The sequence below is a fragment of the Dreissena polymorpha genome, chromosome 7 (assembly GCF_020536995.1).
Source record: "Dreissena polymorpha isolate Duluth1 chromosome 7, UMN_Dpol_1.0, whole genome shotgun sequence".
NCBI lineage: Eukaryota > Metazoa > Mollusca > Bivalvia > Myida > Dreissenidae > Dreissena > Dreissena polymorpha.
Genome location: NC_068361.1, coordinates 89,144,597 through 89,155,273, shown reverse-complemented (window position 1 = coordinate 89,155,273; position 10,677 = coordinate 89,144,597). Strand labels below are relative to the sequence as shown.

General features: G+C 33.5%; 1 long non-coding RNA gene across 1 annotated transcript; it reads left to right on the top strand.

Moving 5' to 3' along the window:
• The first annotated feature begins 4,039 nt into the window (after nucleotides 1-4,039).
• Nucleotides 4,040-6,485, top strand: LOC127839144 (uncharacterized). The gene is made up of 3 exons (XR_008030181.1): nucleotides 4,040-4,279; nucleotides 4,476-4,544; nucleotides 4,773-6,485. It is a non-coding gene; the product is annotated as an uncharacterized LOC127839144 (long non-coding RNA).
• The last annotated feature ends 4,192 nt before the right edge of the window (nucleotides 6,486-10,677 follow it).

Sequence of the window (10,677 nt, the reverse complement as noted above, 5' to 3'; positions counted from 1 at the left end):
AACAGTCACGGCCCCATAAACTGCATATATATTTGTTCCAATATTTGTCTACACTAAATATTTCATATTTTTGCCTTTATTTCTTTTTCATGTATATTGTCTAATCAGATTATCATAGAATTGTTAAAATCTGTTCTTGGAAATAGACGTGTTACTAAAGTCTAAAATTCCAAGAATTGTACATGAAAGGCAGATTTCCAGGAATTTTTCTCTTTTTTTTTCTTGTTTCTTCAGGATTGGTGACAGTATAAAGAAAAGTGCTGTTTTAGATATTGACTTCAGTTTGCTGTGTTCAGTATAGTGCATTACCTTGGTAACCGTGACTGTTGGGACATTTTCACACAAGTAGAACTGTGTATTCTAATGAATTCAATTCGAGGGCTGAACGGAAAACTGTTGTAACTCATTTTTTTTCCCCAAATCATTTTTTGCTTTTTTTCACTATATCTTCTTCTAATACATATGAACAAAACATATTATTACCAAATTCTTTGAATAACTACCTAAAACATGGTTTGTGCAAAAGTGTTGTAAATTAGATGGCCCATTTCAGTGAATTGAAAACTGTTGTAACATGAGTTACATACATTTGTCCATTATCTTTTTTCCTACAAGGTAGATAATTCTTAATGGAAAACTGTACTTACTTAGCACTATACATGCATTTGTTTATGAATTTAATGATGTCATAGCACTATGATGATGTCATTCAACTTAACATTGCTTAACCTCGAAATGTTGTAAAGGATTTTCCAACCAAACAAATCCGAATGTGATGTGCATAGCTTGCTAAAATATCAAAACATTTGAGATGCAGGTGAGTTATATACTTATTTATTTAAAATTTCAACATAATAATGAAATAAAAAATTGTTCGTGCATTTATCTTTTATCTTCGTAAATTTATATCAGTGCATATAAATAATAATAAAGGAATAAAAAAAAAATAAGTTTGTTAGAGACAGAACTTTTTTTTCATTTGTATATGCCAGTATAATGAAAAAAAAGTACTTAAACTAGATCTTTACTATAGAAGTACTAACATATATATATATATATATATATATATATATATATATATATATATATATATATATATATATATATATATATATATATATATATATATATATATATATTAAAAATTCATACCTTTGAACATTAATAAATAGTATTTTCATTAATTCTAAATAATATTATTATATACTATATATTTTGTATATTTGTATTATTTAATTATATCATTAAAATTACGCAAATTCAAAAATAACGATTTTTGTTTAAAAATTATTTTACAGAGTAAAATGAATTAGCATGGATACATTGAGAGTGAAGTTTAACTTTCAACCTAGGAAAGGGAGAAATTCAGAAAATGAGTGTGAAAAGCATCCTAGAGACAAAACGGCCGCAAAGAGGCAAAAGCGATGCCGAGCCAAGAGGACTAAAAATAAAAATGTGGCTTTGGTAGCAAGAAAAAACAACATTGCACAGTGTAGAAAGCAAGAGAAAACATAAAACAACAAAGACATGTCAGTGCAATATTTGATGAACTTTTGAAAAAGAAAGAGCGTGAACGCAAGGCATCTTATCGTAAAAGAGTAAAAGACAGAAACCAAAAAGATCAGGGGACACCTGAGACAGTTGCATATGAGAACAATAATGAAATAAAAACGTTAAAACGCAAGGTCAAAACATTACTACAATTTAAACGTAGAATAACAAAAGAACCTAAAAGTGCATCTACCCCTGTGATCAGTCCAGATGCTAAAAGAAAGCGTGCAGAAAGGGTTAAAAAAAGTATACGCCAGTCCCCAAGAAGATGTGGAAGAACGTTTGATCATGTAACCAAGAATGAATCGCCCCGTAATAAGAAGGAGCTGAGTACAATAGAAAAGATAGGTAAATGTAGGAAGCGTTAAGAAGTAATCCGTGCAAACAACAATGGAAAAACAAAGTGAACACTTTCTTGAACAGAGATGACATGTCGCGAAAAATGCCGATTAGAAGGACGTATTTCTACAAGAAGGTCATGCCATTGCCAAGCGTCATCTTCTGTTCACAAAGAGAGAGGCTTATATGCAATTTGTGAAGGAGTCTCCAAGTTACCCATACGGATACACAACATTTAGAACCAGTATACCAAAGCAAGTGAAGAAAATGAATTTAACGGACAGAAGGCTCTGTGTGTGCCTCAAATGCTTCAATATGGAAAAGAAACTTAGACCAATTAATCGACTTGCCTCTCTCTGCAAACTCGATCCCATGACTCTAAGAGGGTTCTACAAAACGTCAGTTTGTGATTTCGAAACATTTCCATATCCTGAATGTGCAGACAGAAGCTATGAAAAATGCAAGGACATTCTGTCAACCAGGTATGATACAATGTTGAAAGAGCATGGTTCTTCCAATTTGAAGTATGTTCAGTGGGAGTAGAAAGATCAAACCTACAATAATCCGACAGGTAAATCCTTAAAGAAAAAATGCAACAGATAGAACACTGTGATACTACAAAAGTTTCTACTAAAAGTGTAAGTGTAATATAGAATTACTGACAATTGTGCATTCGAGTACAAATGCAAGCAAGCGTTTTCACACATGCTTGCGTATGAAAAAAAACATGGATGTGAAGGTCGTCTATCACTATTTGGAGCAGGGCCATGGGAAAGGACCACATGACGCCTTGGGTGCAACCATCAAGCACGGACTTGATATGTAAGTGGTTAAAGACAGGGTTCAGCTGAGAAATGCCTATGAGGTTTACTTAGCTGCAACACAACATCTAAGTACTGCTGGCAAAAATGCCGAACCAGCCAAGCAGAAACATTAAGAGTTTTCAAAGCGCATCATTCTGTATGTACCTGCCACGCAGACCAGAACAGCTCCCTCTGAAAATGTCAAATTGATACCAGGCACCATGAAACTAAGATTTATTCAGAATGTTTCTGAAACACTGTCGAAACAGGTAACGTTAGTTGTAGTTGTTTACATTGCCTCGTAGGGACAGATGAACCATGCCAGTAAAGTGAATGGCGTAAAACCACTGTAGTCAGGCTACGAAAAAAAAATCATCATTTCCATGAAGATGTACATGTATCAGATGGTATCCTTTTCTTATAAATTAAAAATGTATTCAAGTTATTGCTTATTATTCTAAACTAACTCTAAAACATATTATCTTGATTTTTGCGCATATTGTGTAAGGGCCAGAAGCTATTACTTTTGAAAGAGCTTTACAAAATGCACATGATCTTTTTCACTACTGCTCATTAGCCAAAATACACATTTCTATTTCTTGTCTTAATTACCATTTATCTATTTATTATTAATAAGCTAGATTATAATTTAGGCTAAGAGGAACTATACAGGTCCTTAACTTAATTTAGCTGATAAAAATTCTGGATGATGGAGCAACTGATTCGAGAGAAACTCTCACTTTAGACTTAGACCATGTCATACAACAAAGTCGTGAATGTAATGATGACCACCTGACACAGAATGCCATTGCTAGAACATACTTTTCGAATAAGGTGGCAGAGAAAGGTTGGCGCATCCGTGGAACCACACCTGACGATGGGAATTGCTGCTCCTGCGCAATCAGTGATCAGCTTCAGCTCCAATATTCCGAACAAGTCAGTCATGAAAACTTGCGCAAAATGTGGTCAATTACATCGAAAATTTGCCTGAGGTAAAATTATTTTTAAAATAGTTTTATTAACACATGAATGTGTTAAATTTGTCTAACATGCATGCAATTAAAAGTAACTGCATGTAAGGTACTTATAATAGGGCACAATGTAAATAACATATTTACAATAACAAACTATAATACTATATTTAACTGTTTAATTTAATAAGTGTATGACATAATTCATGTAAATAACATTTTGAATATATAAAATTGCCGTAACATTATAAAGTAGCAACATGCATTGCACACTGGTCAATAATTGTATTGCACATTTCCCAAAAGAATTTTACACCATGTAGCTTATTAATCCTATTTAAAGTGTCACGTTATGGATATATTTCAGGACGCAAAAGCTGAAATGGCCATACTTATAACTGTTCCGGTGGGTATGTACCTCAGAGATATGAAGACAAATGGGACATATGCAGACCACATAATTCTGCAGGCATTATCAGATATGCTCGGAATAACAATACGAGTTGTTCATGCTGACACAGCGGATGTAGCTCTGAACCCGAATGATTCCACTGCTTCACAGTTACTTCTAGGCTACCTTCCACATATACAACATTATGTCAGTCTAGAACCAAGGTATTAAAACATATTAATATTGACAAAAATGTGTGTAAAAGTAGGCATGCAGGTTTTTTTCCTGATTTTTCAATTCATTGCTCAATAATCCTTTCTATGATAGTATATAGTGTACCTTCTCACAAAGCCACAAAAGGCAGACATTAAAGGATATTAATTCCATCTATTCACATAGCACAACTACTTCATTATTCAGGTAAGACCAGATGATTTTGTGGCTGTGTACATATCTTCAAATAAGAAGAAGCACTCCTATGTAGCCAAAGTAAGTTTATTCTTTTACTAGTAAGTTTCTGCTTTTGATTAATATAATCCTTTCAAAAATGCTAGATAGATTTTGAATCTACACAGAGCAGCTAAAACCAAGCGTTCATGAAACAAATACATGTAGATTGATACAAGTAAGACATTTCTGAAGCGAAATCAAGCAATGTTTTAATTATAAATTATATTCTGTAACTCTTCTGCATATATTTCTACACAAACTTTTCAGGTGATAAATATTGATGACACTGAGGTACGTTTACGTTTCCTCGCACAAAAGAGAGACAGCATATTTGTCGGGCCAAATACTGAAGATGTAAGTTGGCAAGCCAAAATAGAGATTGGACGTAGACTGACGTCACCATTGTTGGCTGGTGGCAGGGGAAAACGATTACAATTCAATTCCGAAGAAATCAAAGAGTGCTCAAATGTGTCGAATTAGAAATAAACATAAACAGAGATTTTGTATGCAAATGAAATATTATAGAACAATTCTAAATGTTAATTTTGTTAGGACAATGATTATGTCCCAAGTCACATGCAGTTTAGTATTATCTAGAATCTATATTCTACCTAAAAAGAGCTAACATGGATTGTACATATGCTTTTTTAGACTAAGAAGTTGTTGATTTATTGAAGAATAGTTTAAAACTGTTAAATATTACAGTTTTACATACATATATACATTTGGAAAGACATAAAACTATTCTACACCATGTATAATTATTATTGAATAATATTGGTATATAAAAATGAGCCATAATACAATATCTAAATGTAGAGCACAATATGTATGCATGGTGTAGACCAATTTTATGTCTTTCAAAATGCCAACTTGTATGAATACAGAATGCATATACATCACTATGTATGCCATAATTTAAATTAGTCTTATTTTCTTTTTATTAAATGTATACGCGTTTTATGTTTGTTTCTTTCAGAATCGAAAACAAATACTTGAACATGTGAGCACTATCATAATAATTTAACTCATATATTTGCCAGAAACATGTTTTATCCTTGGAGTTAGCTTTTTATTATGTTGTGTAACAACGAAACAATTAAGACAAAGACAAAACAGGTGCAAAGTTTGGTGACATTCCGTGTATTGTATAAAATTGTTTAAAATCAGTGGAATCAAACTTGAGTTCATGTAATTGTTTCAATAATATCTGATGCAAGCTGAATGCATCGCATGTTTGATAATAATATTCTAAGTGTACTTCTGTACTTGCAAGAATTCTATCTTATGGACGCAACGTTCTATTCTTAGCAATAACCGGTATTTCAACAGCTTCCCAAGGTGAATATCCATACAGTGTTGTCAAGAAAATTAAAGGAGACGAAAACAGATCTTTCAAGCATTAGTTCTTGTAATACGTGATTGAAATGTAACTTTTTTGAGTGAATTCTAAGAAAGCATATCAGTTATCATGCGCCGTACCTTGGGTCTTTGTTATTCAGTAATTACGGATGATTTTAAATAAAATGTATATTTTTAATTATATAAAGTTGTGTATATTGTTTGCGTCAAATGATTAATGTTTATATTTTATTCTATTTACTATAAATCATTACTTATTACTATATAATGTTAGTCATGAACCGACCTATGACCGCAAGAAAAAAACTTTATGATGCTCATGTCCATTTGTGTTTTGTGTTTTGTTTAATGACGAAATATACAATTTTAAATTATTAACTAATTTAAAAAATAGTTATTTATTAACAAATCCACAATATATATGTTAATGTGATCCTTACTAGACATTAGTATTTTAATAAGAGCTTTCAAATAATTTGCAGATTTTGATAACTGCTCTTCAAATGTACCATAAGTAGGATCGGTAAGATAACAATACAAGGCGGCAGATTTGTTTTGAAACTATAATTGTTAAAAGCATGCAGTTGAATGAATACTTGTATCGTTAACACGTTGAGTGAAAACATGCTTTAATGTCATTACGTACAGTTTGAATAAACATATTGTATAACCTTATTTGAACAATCTAGTCCTTTTTACATGGGTGTACATATACTTTTCACTAATTGCAAAGTGTGTTCTTGTGGAATGTAAATAAAGAAACGCTATTTATGAGGTCCTGTAACATGATTACACATTGTTCGTGGAGAACACACAGTAACAAACGAAGTTTATTTCTCGTTTCATCGCCATTTATTTCTTTTGAATATTATCTAATGCAACGCTTGCTAATGTTCGTGAAATACAATTTTAACAGCGGCGGTCAATATGGCAACCACGACAAGAAAGCGTGACTGCTATACTCGATTGTCAAACTTAGACTGTCTTTTCAGAAAAATGAAAATTCAAAACTGACCTAACAGGTTGTATACATTTTTTGATTGGTCATTATAACGCTAATGTTCCGCCCCTATGAAGTGGCAGACAGGTACTGGAAAGAAATTATCTTATTTGACCATGTCAACGAATGTTTTTGATGGCTAATTAAGATTAAATTTCCCGAGGCAATTGTCGACCTACAAGCCAAATTATTGGTTAAACGCATTTACAATGTATTTTAAAATATGCCTTTTTGGGGTTTTCTTTTTAATGTTTTCCAGTTAAGTATTTGACGCGTTATTCAATTGAACAAACACATAAATAAAGTTCCTTTGGTGTTTATTTTGGTTCTTTAACTTAACAAACACTTTACAAGTTCCAATAATATCATAGTCAACAAGATACTAGCGAAACCCAAAACGGCCTTCAAGCGTGATAATTAAAAATCGTGAAATTACATCTCTGCGCATGTAGTGTGAACTGACTTATATACGAAACAGTTAATTCCGTTAATGGCTACATGACTTATTTTTCCGTCCGACTGTCTCGACCTCCAGTAACTAAATGAACTATAATACGTATTCAAATTATTCGCTGGCCGGCCCATATCCAGGCTACCGATGAACATGTACCACGTATAAATCATTCGTGAGGAAAACCAATGAAAAGGTGATAAAAACGATTAACAATACATGTGAAGTCGACCGATAATTAGTGCCCCGGGACCATAAAAGACTGTGTAACAGAATCACACATTGTTCGTGGAGAACACACAGTAACAAACAAAGTTTATTTCTCGTTTCATCACGATTTATTTCTGTTGAATATGTTCTAATACTTGCTAATGTTAGTGAAATACAATTTAAACAGCGGCGGCCAATATGGTCATCACGACATGAAAGCGTGACTGCTCTCCTCCATTGTCAAACTAAGACTGTCTTTACAGAAAAATGAAAATTTAAAACTGACCAAACAGGTTGTATACATTTTCTGATTGGTCATTATAACGGAAATGGTCCGCCCCTATGAAATGACAGACAGGTGCTAGACAGAAATTGTCTTATTTGACCATGTCAACAAATGTGTTGATGGCTAATTGAGATTAAATTTCCCGAGGCAAATGTCGACCTACAAGCCAAATTGTTGGTTAAACGCATTTACAATGTACTTTAAAATATGCCTGTTTGGGGTTTTCTTTTAATGTTTTTATATGCTTTACGCGACAGTCCTTCTACCCCAGAGGTTGCACATAAACGAGCCGAATATGTCTCAGCACTCCGAACGAATTAACTTACATGTATCTTTGTCAGGTTAGGATTCTCAATTTCAAAATAAACATTAAGTTATGTTAGAAAAAGTATGCAGCCTTAATGATTGTAGAATTGTAGGCTTAGACCGACAACGGACATCCAATCATGATATCGTTCAGTTATAAGTTTACTAGCATTTTCATTAAGAAATGGTTACACCTTTCATCAGTGTATCACAAGGGATGATATGGGAATGTGAGAAATTTCATCATTCTAATTTTGCAAAGCTCTTGTATGACTTAACACTTGACGTTCGTCCCTTATCATTGTTACGGCTTTAAAGTAAAGATATTAACAAATCGGTCATTTAAAGCTTTGAATGTCGTTTGAGCTGTTTGATTTGTGCACTGAACAGCTTGCGCATACCTAACAAAATCGTCAAACGTTAGCCATTTTCATCGCCTCCATTTGATTGTTCCATTGAATGGAAGCGGTGAAAACGAGTTCTAATGTTTAGTTGTTGTTATGTAACCAGAAAAGGGACTGTGTTGGGTGCTTCCCGGTGTTTCCGCAGGAAGAAAAAAACTATCACAGTTCGGTATTTTGGACCCTAAGGCAGGCCCGTAAAACATTTGGTTGGATAACCATTTAAATGATATTATAGCAGGGCATAGTAAATCATTGTGTAACCTTTTGACAGCTTAGTATTTAAAGCCGATCCATAAAGCATGTTGGTGTTGGTGATCTCGGGGGCGTGGGTAAAATTGAATACCCTCATTCTGACCACTAAGATAATACGACGCGAACACCATAAAAATACACGTATCACGATACCTCTTTTAACCGTTTTTCTAAATGCTGAGATAGAGAGATAACTACCTATGGACGCTTCAATTACAGCTTCTTATTATGCTAATGCTAGTTATTCGTATGATGATCATATAAATAAAATGAACCGGAAAACAACCGAAAGTAACAAAATAAATGCTGACATATTGGACCTTTACAGTATTACGTTCATGCTCTGAGCTAAAAAATGTCGGTAGGATTAATTCAGGTTGCGGAGATTGTATCGTTAACTTCATAGTCATCCATAATACACCTTTTCGTTTTAGCCTTCTTCTTCTTGTTGACGCTGATAATCATCTAAACAAAGCGGACGCTTATCACATCACAGTGCATGTTAGTTGTACCCTGTTTTCACAGTATCGTCATTTCTTGTGAAGTATTTTATAGCGGTCCATACAACGCGATCGAACAAACGTTTGCTAAAACGCGTTGAATAGTTCATACGAGCTGCATATTAATGTACTATACAATTTAAATAGGAACAAATAATAAGAAAACAGTTTTGTTTATATTTGTGTCTTAGTCGTTTGGCCGGTCTAAATGTCGGTCGCATAGTCGTTCTTAGACAAATTCGTTTCCGAACGATATATAGACCCACATGATTCAAGTTATTATGCTGGAAACGTGGAAAGAAAGGGACATGCCTATTGATTTAGAGATTTACATGTCAGCGGTCATGTTACACGATGATTTCAAGTGCGTTGTTATGTGTATAAACACATGGCAATACATGCACATAAATTAAACGTAATTGTATTAAACACTAAAATATGACTCAAACGGAATTCAGTTTGAAATATGCAATTACTCTTAAAGATAATAATCGCAAATGTTCTTACGCAAACAAGAAAATTGCATATGACCACAAACATGACAACCGCACCGCAATTCAAAACCACTTATTCTTCATTATGCATGCATTAACATGGTGAGAGTCATCGCGGATATTCATTTATTTCTATTTTGTGCTGCGATCATCCTTTTTTAAATGTACGTAGACAGACAAACGATGAATTTCTGATACTTCTTATACATTTCAATATAACGCTATTTGAGCATTTTGATTCAATTTTGTCAATTTACCAAAACGTGAACAGGTGACTTGAAAACCAAATACACGGCGTAACTTAAAATCGAGATCTTAAATCAGCAGATCTGCACGGTTGGGACATAAGATACGTTTATAAATGCGTAACAAAACTAAACTGAAACGTGACTCATTAAAAATGACCTAGACTGATATCAGACCCATAAAGGCGAACAAAAGGCTATAGAATAAACACCTGCAAAACAGATCAATCGCTCAATGTATTGTTAACGGTATAGACGAGATCATCTTGTAGATGACACTGAATTTAATTTTATATTCACTATTTTGGGTATTTATTACTGCTACTACTACTACTGCTGCTGCGACTAGTTCTACTACTACTTCTCCTACTACTACAACAACCACTTTAACTAATACTACTGCTGCTACTACAACTACAACAACAACAACAACTACTACTACTACTTCTACTACTACTGCTGCCGTGCTTCTTCTTCTACTTCTATTACTGCTGCTGCTGCTACTACTACTACAACAACAACAACAACAACAACAACTACAACTTCTACTGCTACTTCTACAACAACAACTTCTTAAAATAATGCTAGATTATCCCTATTTAGCAATAAACCAAACGGTGGTTACCCATTAAACTCCCGAATGGATGAATGCCAACTGAAAT